This window comes from Mobula hypostoma, chromosome 7 (assembly GCF_963921235.1).
Source record: "Mobula hypostoma chromosome 7, sMobHyp1.1, whole genome shotgun sequence".
Classification (NCBI taxonomy): domain Eukaryota; kingdom Metazoa; phylum Chordata; class Chondrichthyes; order Myliobatiformes; family Myliobatidae; genus Mobula; species Mobula hypostoma.
This window is the reverse complement of record NC_086103.1, coordinates 130,760,219-130,781,385: the sequence shown is the minus strand read 5'-3', so window position 1 is coordinate 130,781,385 and position 21,167 is coordinate 130,760,219. Positions and strand designations below refer to the sequence as shown.

The following is a 21,167-nucleotide window of genomic DNA, read 5'->3' as shown; positions in this document are numbered from 1 at the left end:
TAAGAGGTCATGGAATTACAGGGGAGGTACTAGAATGGGCGGGGCATTGGTTGTTCGGCAGAAAACAGAGTGTGGGAATAAAGGGATCCCATTCTCCTGACTGCCAGTTACCAGTGGAGTTCCACAGGGATTGGTGTTGGGATTGCTGCTTTTTCCGATGTATGTAAATGATTTGGACTATGGGGTTAATGGATTTGTGGCTAAATTTGCCGATGATACAAAGATAGGTGGAGGAGTGGGTAGTGTTGAGGAAACAAAGAGCCTGTAGAGAGACTTAGATAGTTTAGAGGAATGGGCAAAGAAGTGGCAAATGAAATACAACGTCGTAAAGTGTATGGTCATATACTTTTATGGAAGAAGTAAACGGGCAGACTATGATTTAGATGGGGAAAGACTTCAAAATGCAGAGATGCAAAGTGACTTGGGAGTCCTTGTGCAGGATACCCTAAAGGTTAACCTCCAGGTAGAGTTGGTGGTGAAGAAGGCAAATGCAATGTTAGCATTTATTACTAAAGGTATAGAATATAATTGCAGGGATGTGATGTTGAGGCTCTATAAGGCACTTGTGTGACCACACTTGGAGTATTGTGAGCAGTTTGGGCTCCTTATTTTAGAAAGGGTATACTGACATTGGAGAGGGTTCAGAGAAGATTCACGAGATTGATTCCAGGAATGAAAGGGTTACTGTATGAGGAATGTCTGGCAGCTCTTGGGCAGTATTCCCTGAAGTTCAGGAGAATGAAGGGGGATCTCCTAGAAATTCTATGAGAATTTCTATGGCAGCATCTCTGGAAGTCAATAAACAGGCAAAATTTGGACCAAGACCCTTCATCAGGACTGGAAATAGAAGGGAGACGTTGCCAGAATAGGAAAATGAGGGGCGGGGAAGGAGGATGCGATAGGTGAAGCCAGGTGGGTGTGGGAGGGGGGATGAAATAAGAAGCTGGGAGATGATAGGTGGAAAAGCTAAAGGGTTGAAGAAGAAGGAACCTGATAGGAGAGGAGAGTGGACCATAAGAGAAAGGGAAGGAGAAGCACCAAGGGAAGGTAATAGGCATGTGAGGAGAAGAGGTAAGGTGGGGGGTCCAGAGACGTGAATTGAGGAAGAAGGAAGAGGGAAGGGGGAAGGTGAAGGGGTAAAAATTAACGCATTAGAGAGATCAATGTTCACGCCATCTGGTTGGAGGCTACCTAGATGAAATATGAGGTATTGCTCCTCCAACCTGAGAGTGCCCTCTTCATGGCAGAAGAGGAGGCCATTGACCGACAATTCAGAATGGAAATGGGGATTGGAATTAAGTTGGTTCTCCACCAGGAAATTCTGCTTTTTTGAAGAAGGAGTGAAAGTGCTTGACAAAGGGGCCCCCAATCTACAAACGCACATTGGGTCTCACCGATGTACTGAAGGCCATATCAGGAGCACGGTAGACAACCCCAATAGATTTATCAATCAGAAAATCTCTTGTGTGCACAATCCTAATCCTACCTCAGCAATGGAACAGGACTGCTCAGCTCTTTCACCACCATGGATTTGTCTCTGCCTCTGTTTATTTTCACTGTTTGGTGTAATTTATGTATAATTTATGCTCTGTATGTTGCCTGATTCTATGGGTCCAATATTTTGCTGCAAGCAAGACTTACATTGTACCTATCCCTCATTGTACATGTACATGATAATAAAGTTGACCTGACTTGATACATAATTCAATGGAATATTACACCATAAGACCACAAAGCATAGGAGGAGAATTAGATCATTCAGCTAAGTAAGACCGGTGGGAAGGGATTGGGGGGAACGAATGGACAAGGGAGTCACATAGGGAGCAATCCCTGCAGAAAGCAGAAAGAGCGGGGTAGGGAAAGATGTGCTTGGTGGTGGGATCCCGTTGGAGATTTTTAAAGAAAGGGGCTTCCCTTCCTCCACTATCAACTCTGCTCTCAAACACATCTCTCCCATTTCATGCACATCTGCTTTCACCCCATCCTCTGGCCACCTCACCAGGGATAGGGTTCCCCTTGTCCTCACCTACCACTCCACCAGCTTCTATGTCCAACATATAATTCTCCGTAACTTCCGCCACCTCCAACAGGATCCCACCACCAAGCACATCTTTCCCTCCCCCCCCACCCCCCGCTTTCCACAGGGATCGCTCCATACGTGACTCCCTTGTCCATTCATCCTCCCCATCCCTTCCCACTGATCTCCCTCCTGGCACTTACTCTTGTAAGCGGAACAAGTGCTACACCTGCCCTTACACTTCCTCCCTCACCACTATTCAGGGCCCCAGACAGTCCTTCCAGGTGAGGCGACACTTCACTTCACCTGTGAGTCGGCTGGTGTGATATACTGAGTCTGGTGCTCCCGGTGTGGCCTTCTATATATTGGTGAGATCCAACGCAGACTGGGAGATCGTTTCGCCGATCACCTATGCTCTGTCCGCCAGAGAAAGCAGGTTCTCCCAGTGGCCACACATTTTAATTCTATGTCCCATTCCCATTCTAATATGTCTATCCACGGCCTCCTCTACTGTAAAGATGAAGCCACACTCAGGTTGGAGAAACAACACCTTATATTCCACATGGGTAGCCTCCAACCTGATGGCATTTATCTTTTTGATCTGAGGCTAAGAAGGACCTGGACAGATTAGGAGAATGGGCAAAGAAATGGCAGAAGAAATACAATATCAGGAAGTGTATGGCCATGCACTTTGGTAGAAGAAATGAAAGGGTTGTCTATTTTCTAAACGGAGAGAAAATTAAAAACTGAGGTGCAAAGGGACTTGGGAATCCTTATGCAGGCTTTCCTAAAGGTTGCTTTGCAGGTTGTGTCTGTGGTGAGAAAGGCAAGTGCAATGTTAGCATTCATTTCAAGAGGACTAGAATATAAAAGCAAGGATGTAATGTTGAGAATTTATAAAGCACTGGCGAGGCCTCACTTGGAGTACTGTGAGCAGTTTTGGGCCCCTTAGAAAGGATGTGCTGACACTGGAGACAGTTCAAAGGAGGTTTATGAAAATGATTTTTGGATTGAATGACTTGTCATATGAAGAGTGACTGATGGCTCTGGGCCTGTACTCACTAGAATTCAGAAGAATGAGGGTTGACCTCATTGAAACCTATTGAATGGTGAAAGGCCTTGATAGAGTGGATGTGGAGAGAATATTTCCTCTGGTGGGAGAGTCTAAGACCAGAGATCACAGCCTCAGAATAGAGGAGTGTCCTTTTGAATGGAGATGAGGGGGATTTCTTTAGCTACAGAATGATGAATCTGTGGAATTCTTTGCCACAGGCAGCCACGGGGCCAAGTCCTCACGCATATCTAAGGCAGAGGTTGAAAGATTTTTGGTTGGTCAAGGTATGAAGGGATACGGGGAGAAGGCAGGATATTGTGGCTGAGAGGAAAATAGATTCACTTGTGATGAAATTGTGGAGCAGATTTGAAAAAGGCCTAATTATGCTCCCATGTCTTATGCTTTTATGGTTGTATGGTCAATTATATGTCTCAAGAAGCAACAACTATTCCTGCAAAGTTTCAGAAAAGTATCTGTGAAAACGGGGTATCACAAACTTATGACCTAGTAATTTAGAAACCTTCATAAAGATATTTTGAGCATGATTTACCTACTCAGGAATTAAGCTTGTATTAACAAAGGCAATAAATCACTAAAATAGGTGTGTCAATATGGGAAAATATTGTTTTACTGATTATTCTATTCTAATATCTGTTCCTTGAACATATATTTTGGCAACACCAACAAACTTACAGAAGTTTCAAAGTAAGCTTGGGGTTACTTAACCGTGACTTCACACCTATATTTTACACTTTGGTTTTATCACATTTTAAGAGTTGTTCATACTTACTCTCGGTATACTTTTGACATTATGGTTCTCACATATGCATCTATATTTTCACACATCACACACACACACAACAATCGAATGACAGTTTTGTTACTGAACATTCAAATCATTACAATTTTTAATAAATTAAACATCTGTCTAGAATTGCTGCAAATGTCAACCACTGAAAACAAAAGAGCTGATGGAAAACACCAAACTCTTCATTGGAAATAAAGTTCCATCAACACTGCACAGATTTTCTGTAGTTTAAAGGTAGCATTTCCTTTTTTTTCTCCTTTTTTTTGGGAGAATTGTCTGGATCACTAACGAATGTAAGTCATACTTAACAACAGAAATTATTTCAGATTTTTGTATGGCAGAAAAATACAAAACTCTTGCTTTAGAAAGAATTTGATTTTAAAACACCTATACCATTTAAATAATGTCTCAATTTACGATTAAAATAAAATTATGCATAAACAATTTTACTTAAATCATCTTAGCACAATTTAATTACATTGTTATAAAGCTCTGATTTATTTCTGCATTAACTTATGGACATTAAAAAAATAATGGAATGCAATCCTATTACCTTTTTTATTATGGGAGCAAAAGGTAGATGCGGCGGTGATTAGTAGATGGGTTAATAATTCTGATTCTTGATCCTCGTTGTATCATTCGGTAGTGAAATCAATTCTGGAAATCACCACCAATCCAGTTGGGCAAATGGATAAGTTAAGTTGTGAGATACCTAACCATCGGGAAAGAAAAACTGGCATGAGTTATTTTCGGTTCCTATATATGGTAAGTTAAATGCTGTTGTTAGTTAGCACATTTATTTGATTAACTTGGTCCTCAGAGATCCCACTTCCACTCCACAGGCACCCAGCAGACTGAAATGTCCTGACGAAGGGTCTCAGCTTGAAACGTCGACTGTACCTCTTCCTAGAGATGCTGCCTGGCCTGCTGCGTTCACCAGCAACTTTGATGTGTGTTGCTTGAATTTCCAGCATCTGCAGAATTCCTGTTGTTTGTGTCAATACTACACATTTATTTCTCGTATTTACAATCAGCGTGCGCAGGGATTTAAAAAGAAGACTCCGGAATCCCGCAAATCATTGATGGGGTGCAGTTGGACAAATGGATAAGTTGTGATGTAATTTTCTTAGACAGTTGTGTACCAAAACTAACCGTACACACCATCACGATAACCGTGCATTTAAAGTAGACGGAAGAAGGTTCGACTGGTGGGAGGGAATAGAGAATTCAGTTCTGAGAACCGACCCAAAATCACAGGCGAGGTTGTCAGTTTCTCTTTGCTTTTTTAAAACTTACCAGACAACAGAACTCGATGCGAGGACGATGCTTCTGGCGCGGCGACCAAGGAAGGACGTGGCTTTGTATTGAGGAAGCGGAGATAAGGAGGGGTGGAGAGATGCCTGACATTATCAAATTCTTCAAACGGAAGACCAGGAATTTGTCTGTTCTTGGACTCTAAGCTACCGCCGTGGAATTTAATGAACTGCGCAGGATACACCGAGCACAGACCTAAAATCCGAGCAAAGATTCGTGGGAGCATTGTCTTCTCACAGTTTTTGTACTTTCTTTGTCGTTTGTTCAGTGTGAGGGGGAAAATGCAACCCAATCGTGATAAGTAGCTAGCTTTAGAAGTGTCAGTGAAGGGGGAAGATCGCGCCCTTTTGTTGTCTCGGCAGGGTCCTTATTTGATAAGTTTTCCTTTGCTTGTAAATGCTTGTTCTGACTTGGGACATAGAACATTCACTTTAACGATTGTTTAATGGTGCCTTGTCAGATAAGATAAGCATTATTTGCGCCTTTCTTTCCAGACCTAAACTGTTTTGACCCGAAAAAAATCGACTGTTTCTTCGTTCCTATTGATGCTGCCTGACCTGCTGAGTTCCTGCAGCGTTCTGTGTGTGTTGCTTTAGATTTCCAGCATCCACAGAATTTCTCCTCTTTTCTCATCTTTGCTAACTTTCTAAACTCACGGTATTAACACAGAGTGCTTGAAGAATTCAGCGGAGCACGCAGCATTAATAGCGGGAAACATATAGTCACCTTTACGGGTCATGACCTTTCGTCCGCATTGCGATAGATAAAGGTCTCGACAAGACTTCGACTATCCATTTTCCTCCATAGACGACTTCGCCCATCGCTTTGTGTGTTGAACAAGACTCGAGAATCGGCAGTTTTCTACTCACCGTATTTCTCCTCCTCAGAATTTTCTTTGTGAGTCGCTCGAGATCCAGGATGATTTCTTTCCACTATGGGGCTCCATGTTCTCGGGAGGTTGGTGAGGCCGATGTGGAAATTGTGGATTCCTGCACGGATGGGGAAGAGGCTACCTAATGGGTTGATTTGTGAGGCAGTGCGCTTCTTCTGCTTCTTCCACTGTTTACACTGGAATGCTGTGAGATCCGGAGGTATGAGTTGGAAGCCCTCAATACCATCCCATTCCTTTTATCCACTTCAAACGGCCATGGGTCAGAGATTCCCGGAGTCAATGGGGGATAACCTATTTCATTCAAGAAAAGGTTTGAGCATCTTTGTAATATTTATCTCCCTCTCTGTCTGGTAACCTCCTCCCACACTGAGATCAGACTAGGATGCTTACTGTCCAATAGAATTAGGGGGTGTAATGATTAGTAATTGAAGAAAGGAAAATATAGAAACAACCTGTGAAACGGAGTTATATTTATTTGTATTGCAATTAGAAAGGGTGATGATGAGTAATACAGACAGATAAGGGAACCTCACTTCCTCTTCTCTTCCTCCTTTTTTTATTTCTTGTGATGCTGATGAGCACTGAATAGCTGGCAAAAGAAGATTATGTAGCACCACCACATGTGTTGAGAGCCAGTGTGTGGAGCAATGCATGGTGGTGGTATGAGTATGTTATCGGTCTGCTCTATTGTGATTTGTGAGACAAACTAAGCAATTATTCAGATCATATTGTTCACTTATGTATGGGGTGCACTGAATTTGCTAACTAATCTAGGTAAAATAACAGTAATACTGAATGAAAACATGTCAGCGATCTACATGGTGCACAGTGCTTGGACTCACAATAGTGGAACTTAAAGGGAGTAAAATCCTTTCCTGAAGGGGGGATGGGAACCAAAGTGATAGGGCTGAGGATGGGGCAATTGGCATCCAAGTGAATGCAGTATGCACTGGGACTGTGAGGAAGGACTGTGATGACAGGGCAAAATTGCAGTCAGTGGAATGGGTTGAAGTGTAACATGGGGGCAAAATCAAAAAGGCTGATGAATACTGGACTGAAGGTGTTATATCTCAATGTAGTCAGTATACGGAATAAGATAAATGACCTTGTACTGCAGTTAGATATTGGCAGGTATGATGTTGTGGGCATCACTGAGTCATGGCTGAAAAACGATCATAGTTCGGAGCTTAATCTCCAAGGATACACATTGTATTGAAAGGATTGGCAGGTAGCCAGATGGTGTGGGGTAGCTCATTTTGTAAAAAATAAAATCAAATCCTTGGAAAGAGGTGAAGTAGAAAATGCAGAATCCTTGTAAGTAGAGTAAAGAAACTACAAGGGTAATAAGACCCTGATGGGAGTTAAATCAGGATGTGGGAATAAATTACAATGGTAATCGAAAAGGTATGTAAATAGGAGAACGTTACAATAGGCACAGAAAACTTCAATATGTGGGTAGATTGGGAAAATCAGGTTGTTGCTGGATCTCAAGAGAGGGAATATGTAGAATGCCTAACAGCTGACTTTTTTAGAGTAGCTTATGGTTGAGCCCTCTGCAAAAGACAATTCTGGATTGGGTGTTGGATTGGATGTTGTTCTTGAGTGGATGCAGTGTGCTGCGAGACTGTGAGGAAGGACTGTAAAAGCCAACTAAACCAGATCTGATTAGGGAGCTTAAGGTAAAGGAACTTTTAGGAGACAATGGTCATTGTATGATAAAATTCACCCTACACTTTGCAAATGAGAAGATAAAGTCAGGCCTATTAGTATCACAGTAGAGTAAAGGAAATTACAGAGGCATGACAGAGGAGCTGGCTAAGATTGATCAGAAGGGACACTATCAGGGATAATGGCAGAATGGCAAAAACTGAAGTTTCTGGGGGCAATTCAGAAGGCACAAGATATATACATAATGAAGAAGTATTCTAAAGGGGGAATAGCACAACTGTGGCTGATAATGAAAGTCAAAAACAGCATAATAGGAAAAGGGAGGGCATACAATATAGCAAAAACAATTGTGTGAATTTAGAGGATTTTGAAGCTTTTAAAAATCAGCAGAGGCATCTTAATAAACTATAAGGAGAGAAAAGACAAAATGTAAGACATAAGACATGGGAGCAGAATTATGTCATTCGGTCCTTCAAGCCAAGTTGGCTAACTTATCTTCAAATATGAAGCTAAGCTAGCTGATAATATAAAAGAGGATACCAAAAGATTGGCAGACTGGCAAGAGGCAAATAGTTGGAATAAAGGGGAGATATTCTGGTTGGCTGCCAGTGATTAGTGTTCCACAGGGGTCATTATTGCGACCACTACCTTTCGCATTATAGGATGATGGAATTGATGGCTTTGTGACCAAAACTGAGGATGATACAACTGTAGGTGAAGGGCAGATAGTGTTGTGGAAGCAGGGAGCCTGTAGAGAACTTGAACAGATTGGGAAAATGAGCAAAGAAGTGGTAGATGGAATACATTGTCGGGAAGTGTATGGTCATGTACTTTGGTAGAAGGAATAAAGGCATAGACTATTTTCTAAATGGGGAGAAAATTCAAAAATCTGAGGTGCAAAGGGACTTGCAGAATTCCCTTAAAGTTAGCTTGCAGGTTGAATCGGTGAATGCAATGTAGACATTCATTTTGAGAGGACTAGAGCTTAGAGCAAGAATGTAAGGCTTTATAAGGCATTAGGCAGACAGCACTTGGAGTATTGAGAGCAGTTTTAGGCTGCTTATCTAAGAAGAGATGTGCTAGCATTGGAGAGAGTCCAGAGAAGGTTTACAAGAATGATTTCAGGAAGCTGTCATGCATTGGAAGGTTATTGTGTATACATCGACCCATCAGCATTTGGGGTGGTGAAAGGCCATAAGAGTTTTGTGGAAGTCCTCTCATCCATTTTGTACTTTCTTCATGCTTGACTGAACTCTCTGATAGGCCATTAGGGTTTTGGGTGATGTGGGCTTGAAGTTATATGTTGAAACCCCCAGATGTTGGCAATGGACTCAAATTCACAGCTTGAAAGTTGTGGACCATGGTCTGATACCAGTTCACGTGGAACTCCGTGCCTCAGAAGCACAGCTTTCAGGAAGGTGCTGACCGCTTTGCTGAATGTTGATTGCAGTGTTGCAACCTCTAGGTAATTGGAAAAGTACTCCGTTACAACAATATGACCTTTCCCATCCACTCCAACTTTGAATTCCAGCCTGTTTGGTACAAGGTGTGATGTAAGCAGTTCTGTTCTCTGGCCAAGCCATATCTCACATGAGGCAATGGTCTGGCTTGGTTCATTCCAGGCCCGTACATCACTTCACAAGCTCTACGCTTACATTTTTCCTCAGCAAGAACCTTTTGTGTACATTCTGAAGCATTTTTTCTGGAATCACAAACCTTTTCCCTTCAAAGACCATATCTTCCACTGCTGACAATTTAGCTCTGCTTGCCTGATAATCATGAACACATATTTGACAGTCATTCTTAGCTGCTTTCCGTATTGAATTTTTGAGTTCTTTCGTTGTTTCGTCTGTCACTGCTGCTTTCCTAATCTTCTCTGTTCTATCAGGAAATATTGGAATGGAGGTGACAATCATGTCAACATAGGTCTGTATATCTGCATTAACCTCTTGGTCACTCTACTTCCTTGTCGACTGCTCAAGCTGGTGCATCAGCAGCAAACATATTTTGCAAGTGTGTTGATATTCTTCACATCATATTTCTGCACCCTTAGCAACATGCACTGTATCCTCATGGGACAGTCATTTAGTGGCTTGGACATAATTGGGACCAATGGTTTATGGTCTGTTTCCACTTCAAAAGCTTGTCCGTAGATGTGCTGATGGAACGTTTCATATGCATTTGTTCTGGCGAGAAGCTCTTTCTCTATATATGCATAGATGGCTTCCACAGTTGTTAAAGCCCTTGATGCAGAGGCCACAGGTTGCCATGTGTCATCATGCTGCTGCAATAGTACTGCTCCAAGGCCACGCTGGGACACATCAGCCAAGATTCTAGTACACCTTTCTGGATCATAAAACTTCAGCATGGGCTCTCTAGTTATGACCCTTTTCAGTGTCTGGAAACACTCCTCTTGCTCGTGAGACCAAATCTACTCATTCCACTGCTGAAGGAGTGACCCGAAGTGGTGCTGACACATTAGACAGTCAAGGGATGAACTTAGCCAAGTAAGGCACCATTCCCAAGAGCCCTCTCCATGTTTTCAATGGCTGATGTCTTTCTTGGGTCAGGCTTCACTTCCTCTTGAGACATGACATCTACAAAGATCAGTGTCTTAACAACAACCTCATATTTCTCTTTATTTTGTTTCAAATTGATATTCCATGTTACACTAAGAACTTGTCTCAATCATGTATCATGGTCATCTTTGGTCAACCTTCAGATAATGATGTCATCCATCATGGTCTCGACACGAGGTATGCCCTCAAAGATCATGTGCATGCTTTTAATGGTAGACTTCTGGTGAGGACAGAATCCTAAATGGTAGCTGAAGAAAATGATAGCTCCCCCATGCTGTGTTACAAGTACACAGTCTTGAACTTGCCTCATCAAGCTTCATCTGCCAAAACCCAGAGGATCTGCTTAGCTGGCTAAACCACTTGGCAGCTGCAGTCCAGGACATGATCTCTTTCCATGGTGGCAATTTAAAATGCTCCCTCTTAATGGTTTTATTTGAGATCTTTTAGGTCTGGACATATCCGCAGTGCTCCATTTTTCCTTTGCATAACGTCTAGTGAGCTCACCCAGTTTATTGGTTCATCAATTTTCTGTATGGTATTCATCCATTCCACGCATACTTGTTTTTTTCAAGTCTGTCTCTAAGTAGAAACTAAACTTTCCTGCATGAATGGACATCAGGAGCCACTGTCTCACCTATATGAATTTTGTGTTCATCAGGTAAGCATCCGAGTTCCCCAAAGACATCTGCGTACTCTTCCATGAGTGTTGTGTGGTTATCTTTGGTCTGTGAAGCCATTATGAAAACTGTTTTTACTGGATTGAGCTTTTCACATCTGCTCAGACCTAAACTTGGCTATACTCTCATTTCTACAATCAGTAGCTGTGACTTTAGGTGCTACCCCTCTTTCTGGAGTGCTCTTAACTCCAGTAAAAGCACCTGTCACTTTAAACTTAGCTGGGTAAATCTTGCTCTTTACGTTGAGAATGTATTCCCCATGAATAATAAATTCATTTGGGCTCCAGTGTCAAGCTTGAATGGAATTACTGTCTATTCACAGGCACTGGAATGACCCATTCTGTTATACCAGCACTAGCAGTTTGTAGAGAATCCACTTCCTCATCAACCATGTGCAACTTTCTCTCAGTAGCCCCAGCTTTACAGCACTTGGCAAAATGATTCTTTTTCCCACAATTACTGCAGGACTTTCAGTAAGCAGGATACATCTTTAGAATGTGACAACCTCCACATTTGCTGCATTTGCTATTTGAGCCGCCTTCTTTGCATCGCTGACACCGCGGGAAACACCTTGTATACTGCTCCTCTGTGTTCGCAGAATGAACTGTTGTGTCTGTCTTGTGCAGCTCTTTAGCCTGTGCTCATGTGGTCTCTGCTGCTGTACACATATTCACAGACTTCTCCAGCATCACATCTTTTTCTGCCCCCTCACCCAGCTGCCTATCACCTTCCTCATGGTTCCGCCTCCTTCTACTACCCATTGTGCTTTCCCCTATTCGTTCTTCACCTTTCTTGCCTATCCCCTCCCCCATCCCTTTACCTTTCCCCTTACTGGTTTTTCACCTGGAACCTACCAGCCTTCTCCTTCCCACCCTCCCCCCACCTTCTTTATAGGGCCTCTGCCCCTTCCCTCTTCAGTCCTGACGAAGGGTTCCGACCCGAAACGTCGACTGATCATTTCCATGGAGGCTGCCCGACTTACTGAGTTCCTCCAGTGTTTGTGAGTGCTGCTTTGACCCCAGCATCTGCAGAGTATTTTGTGTCTGCATCCTTTTCATGCACCAATCTTTCTCTGAGTCCGTAATCTGGAATTCCGCAAATGATTCTATTTCTAACTAGTGAGTTTCTCATCTCTTCAAGTTCACAGGACTTACTCAGTCTGTGAAGCTCAGCGAAGTATTGGTCAAAGCTAACACTTAATTTCTGGTCAAAGGAAAAAAGCTTATTTCTTCAAACTTGATGTTTTTACTTGGGACAAAATACTCCTCCAATTTTGTCATCAGTGTCCAACATAAACACTGTGTCATCAATTTAAAAACTGCTATAAATGTCCAGGGCATCTTCGCCAATTACATGCAGGAAAATTGAGCCTTTCAATTTTTCATCAGCCCCTCCCACTCTGCCTGCAGGTAAATATATATTGCTGTTTGGAGTGTTTCCAGTTATCAGTCAGATTACCGGAAAACTGCAAAGGTGCAACAGGACTTAGCTTATTCATGACAAGAACTTTCGGCCTCTCACCTGAATTTCTTGGTGAACCTGGTGATTGCTGAACTTCAGGAACAGCATGCTGTCTCGCCTCACAGGCCACTTCTCTCCATTGTAACTTCTCTTGCTGCTAGCATCTTTTGTACTCATGCAGTCTCTTTCTAAGTACGATATTCATTTACTGTCCGTGTTTAGACCTTACACTGTTCTCTGACACCATGTTATGTTTGTTCTTAATAAAGACAAACTTGGCATGGGTTTATATTAGAACACTTTATTACTGAACTTCTGCTCAACCCTGTGCAGACACAACCCTGTTACCATCGTAACTTCCGGCTCCGAATGAACCCCTCGCCTTGCCCACTGAGAACTAATGTTCTTTATTATGTACATATAATAATACACCCTCAAGCTACCCATATCTGACAGCCACAATCAATTCCTTGATCTTACTGACATTGAGTGCAAGGTTGTTGTTGCGATACACTCAACCAGATTATCTATCTCACTCCTATATGCCTTCACCCCACTTGGCCTGAAATTCTGCAAATGATATTTGTTTAATCTGCAAATCTATAGATGCGGTCATAAGTGTAGAGAGAGCAGAGGGGTAAGCATGCATCCTTGATGTGCACCAGAGTTGATTGTCAGCGATGAGGAGATGTTATTTCTGATCTGCACTGACTGTGGTCTCTTAGTGAGGAAGTCAAGTCAAGGATCCAGTTACAGAGGGAGGTACAGAGACTGAGGTTTTGGAGCTTGTTGATTACAAATAAGGGCATGATTACATTGAATGTTGAGCTGTAATCAATAAACAGCAGAACATAGGTATTGCTGTTTTTCAGAAGATGCAAGGCCAAATGGAAATCCAGTGAGATTGCATCTGCTGTAGACCTATTGTGGCGATACATGAGTTGCAACAAGTGTAGGTTTTTGCTAAGGCAGGAGTTGATTCTGGCCATGACCAACTATTCAAAGCACTTCATCACAGATGTGAGAGTGACTGGACAATAGCCATTCTTTGCTCTTCTTGGGCACTGGTATGATTGTCACCATTTGGAAGCAGGTGGGAGCCTCCAACTGGAGTATTGAGAGATTAAAATCTCCAAGAATACTCCCACCAGCTGGTTGGCACAGGTTTTTAATACATTACCTGGTTCACCCCCTTGAAAGACGTTCCAGTGTCAGCCTCTGAGACAGATATCATGGGGTCACCAGTTGCTGCAGGGGTTTGCACAGGTGTAGTTTTATTCCCCCTCGCAGTGCATGCACAAAAGGCTTTGAGCTCATCTGGGAGTGAAGCATCACAGCCATTCATGATGTTAGCTTTCACTTTGTAGGAAATAATTGCCCGCAAACCCTCTCAGAGCTGACATGCATGTGATTCCATCTCTAACTTCAATCAGAATTGTTTTCTTGCTCTTAAAATAGATTCCGAAGGTCATACCCGGACTTCTTGTATAGCTCTGGATCATTGGTTTGAACACCACAGATCTAGCCCTCACTCAACCACGAATCTCTTGGTTCATCCACGGCTTTTGGTTTGGGTATGTCCGGTATGTTCTTGAAGGCACACACTCATCCACACCGGTCTTGATGAAGTTGGTGACAACTGTGTCATATTCACTCAAATTCAAAATGATTCCCTGAATATTGCCCAGTCCACTAATACAAAGCAGTCCTGTCAGTGCTCCTCCACTTCCCTCGACCATTCCTCTTGGTCCTCACCACTGGTGCAGCGGTTATATTCTCTGCCGGTACAGCAGGACTAGAACTACAGCCAGGTGGATCAGACTTTCCATTGTGTGGGTGTAGGATAGCATGGTAAGTGTTCTAGATGGTGGTATAACAGTGGTCAAGTATGTTGGCTCTTAAGACCATAATTAGGCCATGTTACGAGAATACACATAAAATTAAGATGTTTGCTGGCCTGGGCTAGCATCAGTGGCATCAGCAGTTGGTCTGCCACCTGCCCTCAGGGGAAGGAGAGATAAGGAACAATGGAGCAGCATCTGGAGATGTGTAATAGAGGGACGTGGGAGAGGGAGCTGTCTGGAGCGGCTCCCCCTTTGAACCCTGAACTGTTTGAAGTGATGGACAGGCGATACCCCAGCAGGGGGATAAAAAGGGACAGGTTCGCTAAGACAAGGACACACGCCACCCGAGGTAACGAGACCCTGGAAGCGGTGCGCCTCTCACGAGTGGGTGGGAAGTATCAGACAACGACAAGGGTGGAAAGGTACGATCAGCGGGAACCCGGTGTGTGTCCGCCCTTGCCTGGGTGCCGGGTTCACTGCAGAGGATCGACCGCATCTGGAGGAGGGGTCACAGTCGGTGACATCACCAAGGACCCGCCCAAAAGTTGCTTGTGAGCAATCTCGCTGATCTGTGAGTGAAGCTGTGCTGAATGATGAGTTGTTCCTGTTCTCTCTGTCTCTCTTCCCCCACCTTGTCCATCGCCATGGCAACGATTACTGCGAACTGAACTACTAACTGGACTGAACTTTGAGTCATTTTGAAATTGGTCATTTACCCCTAGACAACGATAGAGCTTGATTGATGCTGTTATCTTAATTCTGTGCACATGTGTGTTTATCATCACTGAACTGTTGCATTTATTATCCTTTCGATTACTGTGTTGCTTGTTTCTTTAATAAAACTTTCTTAGTTCTAGTACTCCAGACTCCAACTGAGTGATCCATTTCTGCTGGTTTGGCAACCCAGTTACGGGGTACGTAACAGCCATTTGACCCATCGAGTCTGCTCTGCCATTTCATCATGGCTGATCCAGTTTGCCTTTCAGCCACAATCTCCTGCCTTCTCCCCGTATCCCTTCATGCCCTGACCAATCAAGAATCTATCAACCTCTGTCTTAAATATATGTAAAGACTTGGCCTCCGCAGCTGCCTGTGGCAAAGAATTCCACAGATTCAACACTCTCTGGTTAAAGAAACTCTTCCTCATCTCCATTCTAAAAGGACACCCCTCTATTCTGAGGCTGTGTTCTCTGGTCTTATACTCTCCCAGAATAGAATACATTCTCTCCACATTCACTCTATTAATGCCTTTCACTATTTGATAAGTTTCAATGAGGTCACTCCACATTCTTCTGAATTCTGGTGAATTCAGGGCCAGAGCCATCAGACGCTCTTCATATGACAAGTCATTCAACCTGGGAATCATTTTCGTGAACCTCCTTTGAGCCCTTTTCTAAGATGAGGGGCCCAAACCTGTTCTTCGGGTTCTACAGGTGATATGTTGATGGTGGTTGTTCAGAGATGTCTTCAAGCTGGCCAAGTTGACATTCCCCCCCAACGATAGGGAAGACCACAAGATGCATTTTTTTGTGACCTCTGATTATGGTGCTCAGCTCTTCCAGAGCCTGTCCGATGTTGGCCTGAGATGGAACATATACCTAACCTAATGCCCTAACCCCTCCTACACACCTCCACATTTTCTAAAAGAGAAACTGCACTCACGACCTGTATTTACAGTCCAGGATCCACTTATATCACTAGATTTGAGCATCAATGGATTTTTTAAAAATCTTAAAATGATGTTGATTGCTGATGTACCCATGGCTGCATCTATGGATTTCAACTGTAGTAGTCCTAAACAGGATTATTTAATGATTCCCATTGGAACTGCACGCAAAGATTTTCCACTTAGTAGTGTCACCTTGAGGAAAATCGGAAAGTGATATGCATCCAATTAATAGCCTACACTGAGGAGGAGCCAGCAATTATTGCAAAGCAATTCACCTGTGGGTCTTTCACAATGTAGAAACATACTCAACTCACTGAAATAGAAAAGGTTCCGAGGGATATGGGCTAAATTCAGGCAGATGGGATTAGCTTGGATAGACATCTTATTTCTTGGTTGGCAAGGACAAGTTGGACTGCAGGGCCTGTTTCTGTAATGTGTGACTCCATGAACTTGTTCACCACATCCTAATTTACAATAATTGTTCAAAGTTGCTATCACATCCTAATGCTGTCTAGGGCTATAATCCTAGTTCTGTATCCATTCCCCTTCTGTCCTTGATCCAGGGAAAGATTCTACCTGCACCCAGCCACATGAGTCCACTCAGAATTGTGTACCTTTCAATAGTATCTCCACTCATTCCTTTAAATTCTATTAATCACGGACTCAGTCAACCCAATTCTTCCTTGTGTCATCACAGGTGGATATTCATTGCTCTCCCATTGTGACACGCAGATAATTTCTTCAGCGAGTAAAACAAAATTATTTTGATATAATCACTGCACCTGGACTGAAAACCTGTTGGAAAGAGGGCTAACATATCTTATTAACTGCTTCCTGGATCTGTATGTTTGTTTGCAGTGAGGTGTGCACAAAGATAGCCAGATCCCTTTCTATATTGTTTTCCCAATCTATCACCATTTAATAGCACTCTGCTTTTCTGTTTTACCTGCCAAAATGGATCACTCTACACTTATCCCCATTATGCTGCATGTGCCAACTTTTTTAATCACTCAATCAAATTGTCTGAGTTGCCCTGAAACTTTTGTTTCATCATATAATCTGCAGGTCCAACTCAATGAGTCAGAGTTCTGTGGGAGGTATGGAATTGTCAACCTTTGAACAGAATGTTTACTAAACTGATTCATTGTTCAAAGTAAGTTTATTATCAAAGTATGTGTACCACATTTAACTTTGAGAATCTTCTCATAGGCACCCACAAAATAAAGAACACAATTGAATGCACAAACAAAAACAAACACAACTGAAGACTAACAAACATTCAATGTGCAAAAGAGGAAAAAACATGCAAATAATAATAAAAAATAAGTAAATGTAATATCAGAACAGAATAAAAAAATAGAATATCAGAATCAGGTTTATTATCACGGGCATGTGTCGTGAAATTTGTTAATTTAGCAGCAGCAGTTCAATGCAATACATCATATAGAAGAAGAAGAAAAAACTAAAATAATAATTAATAAATAAATGAGTAAATTAATTACAGTATACATATATTGAATAGATTAAAATCATGCAAAAAACAGAACTAATATATATTTAAAAAAGTGAGGTAGTTCACGGGTTCATTGTCCATTTAGGAAGCAGATGGCAGAGGGGAAGAAGCTGTGCCTGACTCGCTGAGTGTGAGTCTTCAGGCTTCTGTACCTCCTACCTGATGGTAATGGTGAGAAAAGGGCATGCCCTGGGTGCTGGATGTCCTTAATAATGGACTCGGCCTTCCTGAGCCATGTCCTGGGTACTGCATGAGACTGCAGAGTCCATAGCCGCAGAAGCAGTTCAGTGCCGAGGGAAGTTAAGCCGCTCCAGGAGCCGGAAGGCTGCAGGACAACGACTGCTCCCGAATGTAGGACCCAAGACTCCTGCACATCCAGCTCAACGGTAGTAGCGAGAAGAGAGGGGGATGTGTCAAATGTAAATAGACAGCACTGCACTGCATCTATTTATGCAAAGATAGGGCTGTTGGACAAGAAGGAAATGGGTTGACTAGGGTCTTGATGCAGGGTTTTGGCCTGAGACATCAACAATTCCTTTCCTCCCATAAATACCGCTTGACTAGCTAGGTTATTTGTCACTCTAGGTTCCAGTATCTGTAGTCTCTTGTGTCTCCAGCATTTATTGCATTCTCCTCTCAATTCACAACCCCACCCAGTATTGATTCAATGGCAAATTTTGTATGATTTACAAAATGCTAGTGCACAAGTGCAGTATAGGAAACCTAACGGAATGTTATCTTTTACAAAAGAAATAGGGAAGACCTTAAATTTTTTGCATCTGTATTTACTCAGGAGACAGACACAGAGTCTTTAGAAGTGAGGCAAAGCAATGTCAACTTCATAGACCCTGTACAGATTACAGAGGAGGATGTGTCTGCTGCCCTGAGGTACAAATGTTTGTAAATTAGGGTGAAAAAATCCCCAGAACCTGATAAGGTGTTTCCTCGGACCCTGCAGGAGGCAAGTGCAGAAATTGCCAGGCCCCTAGCAGAGATATTTAAATCATCCTCAGTGACAGGTAAGGTACCAGAGGATTGGAGGATAGCCAATGCTGTCCCACTGTTTAAGCAAGGCTCTAAAAATAAACCAGAAAATTATATGCTGATGAGTCTGACATCAGTAGTGGGAAAGCTATTGGAAGGTATTCTAAAGGACAGGGTATATAAGTACTTGGATAGACATACACTGACTAAGGATAGTCAGCATGGCTTTGTGCGTGACAGATTGTGTCTAACCAACCTTTTTTGAGTTTTTCAAGGAAGTTACCAGGAAAGTTGATGAACCCAAGGCAGTGAATGTCGTTTTCATAGATGTTAGCAAAGCATTTGATAAGGTCCCACATGGGAGGTTGGTCAAGAAGGTTCAATTGCTAGGCATTCAAGCTGAGGTAGTAAATTGCATGAGACATCGGTTTTGTGGGAGAAGCCAGAGGATGGTAGTAGATGTTTGCTTCTGTGACTGGAGGCCTGTGACTAGTGGAGTGCTGCAGGGTAGTGTCCAAGGGTTCAATGTCCATTTAGGAATCAGATGGCAGAGGGGAAGAAGCTGTTCCTGAATCGCTGAGTGTGTGCCTTCAGGCTTCTGTACCTCCTACCTAATGGTAACAGTGAGAAAAGGGCATGCCCTGGGTGCTGGAGGTCCTTAATGATGGACACTGCCTTTCTGAGACACCCCTCCCTAAAGATGTCATGGGTACTTTGTAGTCTCACAATCATGTCATTAATATATATCACAAACAACAAAGGTTCCTGCACTGATCCCTGCAGTACACCACTGGCCATAGACTACCAATTTGAAAAACAGTCTTCCCCTTTACAGTCTATCTCCTTTCACTGAGTCCATTTTAGATCCGGTTAGCTCGATGACTGTGGTTCCATGTACCTTAATCTTCAAATGGAAACTTGTTAAATGCCTTGCTAAAATCCATATAAAGAGCATCAGTGTAGCTAGCATGAAGTTATCAATGCAGTTCTGATCACAAAAAATATAATTCTGAACAGTACAGCACAGAAAGTGCACTTCAGTGCACAATGTCAATGCTGAACTTAATGCCAAATTAAAGAAAATCTTTTCTGCCTGCACATGATCTCTATCCTTCTGTTTTCTGAATATACACGTGTCTGAAATCCTCTTCAGCACTACCACCAGTATCTCCTTCCACCACTGACCTCTTCTCTGACCTATCTCATGAACAAAAACCGGCCCCACACATCTATTTTAAACTTCCTCCCTCTCATCTTAAGTGCATGTCCTCCAGTATTTGATATTTGACATCTATGGACGTGGGGTTGAGAGGGTGAACAACTTTAAGTTCCTCGGCATACACATCACGGAGGATCTCATGTGGTCTGTACATACCGGCTGTGTGGTGAAAAAAGTACAACAGGACCTCTTACACCTCAGACAGTTAAGAAGTTTGGTATGGGCCCACAAATCCTAAGAACTTTCTACAGGGGCGCAATTGAGAGCATCCTGACTGGCTGCATCACTGCCTGGTATGGGAACTGTACTTCCCTCAATCACAGGACTCTGCAGAGAGTGGTGTGGACAGCCCAGTGCATCTATAGGTGTGAACTTCCCACTATTCAGGACACTTACAAAGACAGATGTGTAAAAAGGGCCTGAGGATCATTGGGGACCCGAGTCACCCCAATCACAAACTCTTCCAGCTGCTACCATCCAGGATAAAAGCCAGGACCAACAAGCTCTGCAACAGCTTCTTCCACCAGGCCATCAGACTGATTAATTCATGCTGATACAATTCTATTTCTATGTTATATCGACTGTCCTATTGTACATAAATTATAAATTGCACATTTGACATAATGTAAAGTTTTTACTCAGATATATTAAGGATGTAAGTAATAAAGTCAATTCAATTCAATTCAATTCTACTCTGGGGTAAGAAATTCTGACTGTCTAAATCCACTTGATTTGATTCACATGGTCTTTAATAAAGCATTTGATAAGGTTACATGGGAGATAGGTTAAAAAAGCTAGGGCCCATAAGATTCGGGGCAAGTTGGTAAGTTGGTCCCAAAAAAAATAATTGCGTTGATGATCGGAGACAGAGGGTGATGGTAAAGGGTTGATTTTGTGACTGGATACAGTGAGACTAGTGCTGTCCCTAAGGGATCAATGCTGGAACCCTTGCTACCTACAATATACACTCTGAGGCCACTTTATAAAATATAGGAGTGGAACCTATTGTGGTCTTCTGCTGCTGTATCCTATCCACTTTTAGGTTCAACGTGTTGTGCATTCAGGGATGCTCTTCTGCACATCACTGCTGTAATGTGCGGTAATCTAAGTTATTGTCGCCCTCCTGTCAGTTTGAGCTAGACTGACCATTCTCCTCTGAACTTACTCATTAACAAGGTTTTTTCACCAATAGAAATGCCACTGACTGAGTAATTATTTGTTTTTTTTTGCATCGTTCTCTAGAGACTTGTGTGTGAAAATCTGATGAGATCAGCAATTTCTGAGATACACAATCTGCCCCACTTGGCATCAACAATCATCCCACAGTCAAAGTCACTTAGATCACATTTCTTCTCCATTCTGATATACAGTCTCAGTTGTTCCCTGCATGCGTTTGTATTGCGTTGCTGCCACATGATTGGCTGATTAAATATTTGCATTAATAAGCAGGTGAGCTGGTGTGTGTAAG

General features: G+C 42.6%; 1 protein-coding gene across 2 annotated transcripts in view; it reads right to left on the bottom strand.

The window, feature by feature from the left end:
- LOC134349534 (interleukin-18 receptor 1-like) overlaps positions 1–21,167 on the bottom strand; it is a 70,647-nt gene that overhangs the window by 40,737 nt on the left and 8,743 nt on the right. Inside the window, exons 1-2 of one of the 2 annotated variants that reach the window (XM_063054011.1) lie at positions 6,063–6,358; positions 4,433–4,591 (exon numbers count right to left, since the gene is read on the bottom strand). The exons of the other annotated variant lie outside the window; for it this stretch is intronic. The gene's annotated coding sequence lies outside the window, so the exon portion shown is untranslated. Of the gene's footprint in view, positions 1–4,432; positions 4,592–6,062; positions 6,359–21,167 lie in introns of those variants that run through there. 2 annotated transcript variants of the gene reach the window in all.